This window comes from Orycteropus afer, unplaced genomic scaffold, assembly GCF_000298275.1.
Source record: "Orycteropus afer afer isolate SDZICR_OR568_19922 unplaced genomic scaffold, OryAfe1.0 scaffold00620, whole genome shotgun sequence".
Taxonomy (NCBI): domain Eukaryota; kingdom Metazoa; phylum Chordata; class Mammalia; order Tubulidentata; family Orycteropodidae; genus Orycteropus; species Orycteropus afer.
Genome location: NW_006922207.1, coordinates 1,401,261 through 1,411,338, shown reverse-complemented (window position 1 = coordinate 1,411,338; position 10,078 = coordinate 1,401,261).

Sequence of the window (10,078 nt, the reverse complement as noted above, 5' to 3'; positions counted from 1 at the left end):
AGCAGGAGGCAGAGCTGGACCCCAAGGTTGAGGGACTTTCACCCAGCCCCTAGAGCCTGGCACTCTGAACTTGGACTTAAAGCCTCCAAATTGTAAGAATAAACTCATGCTTGTTAAGGCCATCCCATATGTGGTATATTCTTGTCAGAGCAGCACTAGGTATCCAGAACAGGAGATTACAAAAGTCGATTTCCAGAGGCTGTTAACTATCTGTTTCACCCTAGGGAGTCCAACATGCACCATTTGCCATTTTCATATACAATGGTGTCCTGGGCTCACCTTCAGCCATTTGCAAACACAAACTGAGAGAAAGTGTTAGTTTAAATTCTGTAAATTCTCTTCCCCCATGTATAAAGTGTTTATATTTACTTTAACAGCTTAACAACATGCCTGAATGGGAATCATGTGAAAAGACATTCAAGAGGCTAAGTTTATTTGGAACTTAACACTAAACCTGAACAGAGCAAATCTAAGTTCTAACAATGGCCCATTAAGGCCATCAGTGGTATTCAGTAAGTGGCCCATGGACCATCAGCATCACCTGGGAGCTTGGCCCCACCCCCAAAAATCATAGTACAGAATTCCATATTAACATAAAAAAGATTTTGTATAAGGAATTTTACTGGCATAAAAAAAAACTGTCAATGTTTTAAAAAATAATAGTATGTATAGTGGTCTCAGATTTTTAAATGTGCATACATATAAATAACACATACACATAAGGAGCAATTATTTCTGATTGTGAGCCTGGTGCAGGGCTGGACAGTATTTCATTCTATTGTACATAGGGTCTCCATGAGTTGACGGCACCTAACAACAACGTTTCTAGGCGTAAGAATTATGAATTATCTTTATCTTACTTTCATTGTCTTATTTTGGCTGAGCTATATTTTATACTTTTCTTTACAATAAACATGTACCACTTTATAATAAAAAGCAAAATGTATATTAAAAAAGAAAGAAAGAAAGAAAAATAATACAAATTGACCCAGAAGTCCAGAATACCAAAGTGGTTTTCTTAGTATCTGCCTTTTTTATTCCTTTATGTAGATTATCTTACATTCTCTCAGAAGGGGCCCTTAAGTTGAGAATTCAGGAGTAAGTGATTGATTAAGGAAGAGTGCCCCCAGAGGAGACTGGTAAGGGAAGAGTAAAGAAGGACAAGGACGGGAAGAGCCAAACAAAAATGAGTTTTTCCGAGCCCCAGCTTCAGTCTGACCAATGGGAAGCTATAGAACATAGGCTAGGAGCTTGGCTTCTGTACTTCTGCATCAATCAGTTACAGGCTTCTGGCCAGAGGAGGAACTGGCAAGGCCCTTCCACTGCTCAAGGGCAATTCTGTGAAGGTCATGGTGGGAATACTGGCTGGAAAGCCTTCAGAAACTGGAGGATGGGCACATAGTACAGAAGAGACCCAAGGAGTTCAGGGTGGAGCACCAACAGTATGTGTTACAAGAATGTATATATAGGAGTTGGACTTAGAAAGAAACACTTTTCTCTATACACATACTATTTTCTAACACTTTGATGAACTGGATGAGTATGGTTTTTTAATCAGCAGACTGGAATTTGAATCCTCACTGTGCCATTTATGAGCAGCACGTCCATTCATCAAGTTACCAGTTATCTGAGCATCAATTTCATGATGCATAAAGTAGGGATAATAATATGCCAGTCAGTAAATTGAGAATCAAATAGAGTAGCCTACATGAAGTTGGTACTCCATATGTAGTTTGCTTTTAACTTTCTTTCAGTCTTACACTGGAAGGCAAACCAAATGATGGCACAGGAGTAAGAACTCAGACCTAGACTATAAGAACAGTAAAGGTTTGCTGGAGTAAACTTATTTTCAAAATGTAAGTGTGAAGATATTTTCTGATGATCAGAGAAATATGAACAGTACCTACTTACTACGAGAAATAGGCACTAGTTCCAGTAGTAGCAGTTCCAGTGCATAGTGTCCCAAAGGTTTAATATTGTTTTGTCCCTAGAGCCTAATTTCTTCTAGAATCTAAATAATTGGGTGATCAAAGCAGTGTCCTTAGGTGGTGTTCCCTAGAAACAGGCTAAGACTCTTGTGCAAGTGCTCTTTGGAGGGAAAGCTTCCAGGAGAAACTATAAAAGAGTGGGAGAAGGGAAAGAAAGGGAAGGACCTAAGGAAGGATGTGATTGCAAGAGAAGGTGAGCCTCAGCCAGATCCCATGGGAGATCTGACAATGAGTTGTACACAGACATTACCCTTCCAAAGAGGAAGGAGGCTAGTCTGTTATATTTTACATCAGTAGTCATTGGCAGCCCCCACCCATGTCAGGTAAGGATTTCTGGTGGCATAGCGGTAAGACATTTGGCTGCTAACCAGAAGGTCGGTAGTTCAAACCCACCAGATGCTCTGTGGGAGGAAGATGAGGCAATCCACTTTGGTAAAAATTAACAGCCTTGGAAACCCAGTTGGGGTCCTTATGAGTTGAAATCGACTCAATGGCAGTGGATTTGGGTTTTTATTAGTTCTCTTCTCAGGTATCTCCTGGGATGATGCTTCCATCAGTCAAAGACAATCCTCCAAGAAGGGGTGGTTCTGAGCCAAAAGCAATCACCAGCCACAGACACTGAGCAATGAATGGGTGCACCACTAAAAGGGGTTGATAGAGCACAAGTAACATCTACTACAGATGGCGTGCTTTCATCTCCCAGAATGCAAAGTTTTGAAAGACAACTCAGGATTATTTTGTTAGAATGCTGTTGTTTAAAAAAGAATATAGATTTTACAAACCATATTCAAACCTATCTAATTTGTTCTTAAGAATTAAGATAAACAGCCCTAATATATGACATAAATAGACTATCAAGCATAACTCAAAATGCACAAACAGCAGAAGAGAAACCAGATGATTGGGACCTTCTAAAAATTAAATTTGTATATGCTTCCAAAGACTTCTCCAAAAGAGTCAAAAGAGAACCTACAGATTGGGAAAAAATATTTGGTAATGACATATCTGACAAGGTATTTATCTCTAGAATTTATGGAAAACACCAACACCTCAATAACAAAAAGACAAACAATCCAATTAAAAAATGGGCATAAGACATGAATAGACACTTCACCAGGGACGATATTCAAGTGGCCAACAGACATATGAAGAAATGCTCACGATCATTAGCTATTAGAGAGATCCAAATTAAAACAACAATGAGATACCATCTTGCTCCAGCACTAGTAGCAAAGTTCAACAGGACAGAAACTAACAAATGCTGATGAGGATGTGGAGAGATTGGGACTCTCATACGCTGCTGGTGGGACTGTAAAATGGTACAACCATTGTGGAAAGCAGTATGGCGATTCCTTCAAAAGTTGGAACTAGAAATACCATTTGACCCAGCTATTCCATTACTAGGTATATATCCTAAAGAAGTGAGAGCCATGACAAGAACAGACATATGCACACCCTTGTTCATTGCGGCACTATTTACAATAGCCAAAAGATGGAAACAACCTAAGTGTCCATCAGCTGAGGAATGGATATCCAAACTATGATACATACACACAATGGAATACTATGCAACCCTAAAGAATAATGTAGAATCTGCAAAACACCGCATAACGTGGATGAACTTGGAGGACAGTATGCTAAGTGAAATAAGTCAATCACAAAAGGACAAATATTGTATTAGTCTGTTATTGTAATAGTCAAGGAAACGTTTATCTATGGAAGGTCATTTTCTTTGTTGGTTACCAGGGATGGGAGGGAAGGGTAGGAAACACTGTTAGATAAGTAGAGATAAGTATTGATTTGGGTGAAGAGAAGGGCAATGTACCAAATGTGAGTGATCAATATGATGGCATTGAGGAAGAGAAAGACATAGAGAGGTATGTGGGAAGTACAGACAACAAGATGAACCCTTTTTGAGCATACAGTACGACGTGGTCAGTGAAGGCAAACACGGGTATATGGGTGGATAGATGGGTGAACAGGCTGAAATATTAGGTATGTATATGAAGTGGAGAGTGCAACCAAGAACATGTATAGGGTTGGCAGACAGTGGTCCAATAACTTTATGTGTATGATCTGAATTCCCAGGTGTATAATGGAGCTGACAAGGGGCAAGGTTGTACTCACTGCTTGGTCACAGCCAGCTACCCAGAGGGACTGAGTAGTTGAACCTGTGGGCTTGGGACCATAGTCACAGAGGACATCAAGTTCAATCAGCATAACATACTACACAAAACATTGTTCCACCTTCTACTGTGATGAGTAGCGACTGGGATCTTAAAATCTTGCAAGCTGCCTTCTAGATGCAACGATGGGTCTCTCCTCATCCAGAGCCAAGAAGAATGAAGAAAACAAAAAATTCATGGAAACAATTAGTCCTAGTGACTGGTACACCATCCAATCTACAGCCTATCCGACTATGAGACCAGAAGAACTAGATGTTGCCCGGATGCTATGTCAAACACGTGGAAGAAGATCTTTGTAGGAGATCCTGGATAGACAGGCAGAACAATGTGGAACAAAACTCAAAATCTTTGGGGCGGGGGGGAAATTGGGCAACAGGTTTGCTGGCCCGATGGAGCCTGGTGGAACCACTGAGACTATGGCCCCTGCCTTTCAGGTCTGGAATTGAACGCACACCTGTGGCTTCCAGCCAAACAATAGACAGGCATATGAGTTGAACATTTACCTGAGGTAGATACACTCCTTGGAGAGAACAAGCATGAGAGAAAGAAGGGCTGCTGATGCACAGGGAGACAGCTCAGGGGGCAGGAGTGCATGGAGTGATGGACACAGGGAAGAGTTAACTATGGGAAGGAAGTGGGAGAGGAGATGTTGCATTGTGGTAAATTGTGGTCAATGTCATGAGACGAAGTGTATGTGAACTGCTATATGGAAAGTGTATTTGCTTTGTGAATTTTCACCCAAATCACAATAAAAAGAAAAAAAAAAGAATTAAGATAAACAGAGTGTACAAAAATAATATTGAGGATTGATTCAACAGCTACTCAAAAGGAGAAAGTATTTGACAAATCCCATTGGCAGTTTCTGTTTCTTCAAACTTGAGTCGAGCATTATCAATCATTGCAAATTATAAGCACAAGAGACAGAAAGATGCATTCAGCCCCACACTCAGGATAAGGTTATGTCTAATTGGTATAAATGAATTGCCCCAGTGCAGTTAGTTTAGCAATTTTTATTGAATTCACAATTTAGCGAATTCATTAAGTAGCTAAGAAAGTACCCGAGAGAATCACTCTTGCTTCATTTTGTTTTTTAAAGAGGGTGAGATAGGAAGAAAGAGAAAGAGAATTCAGCTCCCTTCTGCACACAAACATACATTAGAAGTAAATGGCCATTTAAAGTGTGTTGTTATTTTTTAAATATTTACACAGGATATACCCTGTGCAAGGTATAAATAGTTTTTTTCTGCATTTGTGTTTCTTTAACAATGTATCCTAAGGGAAATATACAAATGAAGGTAGATGAGGCATTTGTGTAGATCAAATAAATTCATCCTAACATATTCCTTGTCACATATTCCTTCTGTTGTACCTAGGGTCACTAAGAGTTGGAGCTAAACTGATGGCCCCTAACCACAATGCCATGTTCTTAGACCCTTAAGTAATTGTTACTACATCATGCTTTTTATCTGGGAGAGAAAAGAGAACTGAATATTCTCTTAACATACAGGAACTCACTGGGGCTTTCTTTCATCTTAGATTGTTGTTGTTGTTGTTATCTGCCGTCGAGTCAGACCCGACTCATAGCGACCCCTCCTTGGGTTTCCGAGGCAGTATCACTACGGAAGTAGATTGCCCCATCTTCCTTCCGAGGACTGGCTGGTGGGTTTGAACCGCCAGCCTCCTGGTTAGCAGTCAAGTGTCATAGGCACTATGCTACCAGAGCTCCCTCAGATAATGGGAGAGATGGTAAAAGAGAGGAGAAGAGCAGGAGGAGAACAGACACTAAGGTAGTTCTTTTTCTTTCTCAGCATTGGCCACCATCCTTGGCAATGGCTGTGTTTGTCTTTCCCATGATTTTGGCTTCTGCCTGACAGTCTTGCCATGGTTCCAGACTCCACCAAGTGACCTTGGCTTCTGGGCTCTGGCTACACCACCTACTTCCTCTGTCCTCTGGCCTAGGGATGGTACTGGTTTCCTTTTGTTGCTAATATCTGAGCTACTTCACTGTGCCTTGGTTGGCTTCTCAGCTTCTTCTATCATCTGTATAACCATGGTCTTACATGAAACTCACTTTTGTAAAACCTTAGAGTGGTATCTATTCCCCTAGTTGGGTCCAGATTTACCATGTATCAAGCACTATGGCAGACAATAGGAGAAAACAGGACACAAAAACAGGTATGATCCCTGCCTGCATGGAGATTATAGTTGAGTACAAGAGATATATTTTTTGTCTCTCCTACCGTGAGCAGGGGAGCTCTGGTAGCATTAGTGCCTAAGGCACTTGACTGCTAACCAGAAGGCTGGCGGTTCAAACCCACCAGCCACTCCTAGGAAGGAAGGTTGGGCAATCTACTTCCGTAGTGATACTGCCTCCGAAACCCAAGGAGGGGTCACTATGAGTCAGGTCTGACTCGATGGCACATAACAACAACAACTCTGAGCACAGCACACATTTCTTGAGGGGTTTTTTATATCCACTGGCCATGTAGCTAAATACCAGGCTGTATAACTTGTTGGAATTCCTGGGTGGTGCAAATGTTAAACATATTTGGCTGCTAACCAAGAGATTGGGGGTTCAAGTCCACCCAGAGGTACCTGGAAAGATCTACTTCTGAAAAATCAATCATTGAAAACTCTATAGAGTTTAGTTCTATTCTGACACACATGCTGGGAAATTCATAATCAGGGAAATTCATCCTAACAAAATGATGTTTTAGCCAAGACATGAAGGATGAGTAAGTATAAGTATATAAGTTGACACAGATGGAAGGAAAGAGTCTGGTGGAAGAAACAGCAGGAAGGAAATGGTTATATGAAGGGAATGACCATTTCAGGAAGTGAACTAAAGATTGTATGACTGGAGCACAAGTAGAAATGGGGTGAGTAAGAGGCTGAAGCTAGATCTTGGAGGGAATTGTAGGTACCCATACGGATTTTGGAAAGTGATTGACTTCCATTTCATTGTGCTGATTCCTCCCTCTTCCTAGAAATACCCTGACTTTCAGTAACACCACAACTTCTTAATATCATTTTTAAGGTCATCCTTTTTGTATTAGGACTTTCAACAAAACCTATTTTAATAAAAGACAATTTAATGGCTCATAAAACAGAAGTTCAAGGGGTGGATTGAGCAAGACTGGACCCAAGATTTCTTTTTTGAGAACAGTGTGACTCTCATCCATACTTGCTGGCATTCTCATTAACTTCCCAGCCCTTTAGCTCTGCTTTCATGTGTTAAGCCCATCCTCAGGGTGGTGCAAAAGGTTAACAGCTCAGCTACTAACTAAAAGTTTGGTGGTTTGAATCCCCCACAGAGGTTCCTCAAACCCACCCAGAGGTGCCTCTGAAGACATTCTGGTGATCTGGAATCCATTGTTCCTCTCTTTCCCTTCACCTACTTATATTATTTCTTCATATCACTTTTTCAGGGAAGCCTCCCCTGACCTTCCTCATGAGGTTAGAGTCTTGCCATATATATATATATATATATATATATATATATATACACACATACACACACACACACACAATATATATGTATACATATGTATATTGTGTGTATATATATATTCTTATATCACAATGTATCTTCTGTTGCAGCACTTAGCACAGTACAACTTTATCTGTGTGACTATACAAATAATGTTTAATTATTCTATGAAATGATCATGGTTGATCTTCCTGAAATATATACACATTTTCCTGTCATGTTGAAAAGATTATAACATAGTCTAACTATAACCATCTGGACCTTCTTCTAAATCATTGCTTCTTGTGGTAGTTAAGGTATGTGTCAACTTGGCTGGGCCTGGTTTTGCGTGGCTAGGCAGCAGGATGTAGTATTCCCCATGATGAAGCTGATAATCAACTCTGTGGTGGAATCTACTGTGAGCAGCTGAGTAGCTGCCTTAGGGATGTGGTCTGCTTGCAGTATATAAGGAGAAGCTTTAGGAATGGTCTTCAAGTCTGGGCATGCCTGAATCCTACATGTCAAGTCATTGTTCAAGCAGCCTGCCATGTTGTCTGCTAATCTGGGAACTCTTAATGGACTTGAATCAATGGTCTGCTGTATGGTATAGTAATATTAGTACTGTGGCTTTCTACTTGTCGACCTCGGGTTTGTCAGTCTCAGCAGCCATTGGCTGCCTGAGTGAAGAAAGCCACCAGCTTCAGTGGGCTGGGAGCAAGAGGCAGAGCTGAAGCCCAAGGTTGAGGGGCTTTCATCCAGCCCCTAGAGTCTGGCACTTCAAACTCAAACATCTAGCCTCCAAAACTATAAGAGAATAAACTCCTGTTTGTGAAAGCCATCCACACATTTGTGGTATTTTCTGTTACAGTGGCACTAAGTAACTGTGGTAGTTAAGGTTGTTGTCAACTTGGCTGGGCCTAGTTGAGTGGCTGGGCAGCTGGTAGTAGTTATTCCCCATGATGAGACTGGCAATCAGTTCCATAGTAGAATCTGCCATGAGCAGTTGAATAGCTGCTTTAGGGATGTGGTCTGCTTCCTGTGTATAAGGAGAAACTTTGGGTTTGCTCTCTACCCTTATGGCGTGCTTGAACCCTACATGTAATTGTGTCATTGTTCAGCAGCCTGCCAAGCTCTGCCGACCTTGGGACTTTCGATGGCCTTAAGTCAATGGCCCGCCGTGTTGTTTGGTAACATCAAAACTGTGCCTTTTCACTCGTTGACCTTGGGTTTGTCAGCCTCAGTACCCAGCAGCTGTCTGAGTGAAGAGATGCTTCTAACTTTAGTGGGCCAGGAGCAAGAGGCAGAACTGAAGCGGAAGGCCAAGGGGCTTTCACTCAGCACCTAAAGCCTGGCACCTTGAACTTGGGTTTCTAGCTGCCAAAACTGTTAGAGAATAAACTCCTGTTTGTGAAAGCTATCCACTTGTGGTATTTCTGTTAGAGAGGCACTAGGTAACCAAAACATTCACCATACATATGTTATATATATATAAATTTTGGCGGATGAGGGGTTAGGCAGGTATATAAGAAAATGTCAAAATAATAACACTGTGTCCCTAGACCCCTTATTAGCAGAAAAATATTTCCTGCAGCATTAAATTACCCTTGGGGTGGCTAATTCCTGGAAGTGCTGTTTGTTTTGTGATGCAAAGACAAACACATCGGCCATACATCTTCCTCTTTGTTATGGACCCACAGAATTGCAGTGGCATGAATTCCTTGACAACAAAATTCTTTCCATTGCTTAATAAAGCCTTTGACTTTTCCTTATTTGATATGTGTGAGTGGAACGCACGCATGCACACACACACAAATAAGAACATGCTGTTATCTAAGCCATTTGGTAAGAAAACAACTGTCTGACAAACAATGTAAAATATACTTATTGATTTGAATGCAATAATTGGTTTGGTGGTTTTCTATATCACCCTTTCTACTTACAGAAATCATCCTGAATGAAGTAAAATTCTCTTAAGTCTTTTATACTCAGTTCTAAAAATCAATAATCCAAAGAGGGTAATCTTTTTCAAGTGTTTGGCCCCCTTCTCAAAAAAAAATCATCAGAATAAAGAAGAGGAATATTTTCACTTTATCTATACTTTTCTGGTTGTTTCTGGGTTTTATAATCTCTTGTTTCTCACTTAAAGCAAGATTGAATTGTTGGCAAAATTTAAAAGAAGAGATGCATAAATTGAAATTTGGGAGCTCAACTGAAATCCTCACATAAAAATGAAAGGTCATTCATTCATTCATTTTACTCCATAAATATTAAGGATTTAATATTTTCCAGTCAGAATTCTCGGCACTTCACAAAGAATAGTGAGCAAAGATCTTGGCTCTTCCCAACTCAATGGGGAGGCAGTAATTAAATAAATCACTTGCCATTGAGTTGACTGTAACTCATGGTGACTCAGTATGTCTAAGAGAATAACAGCT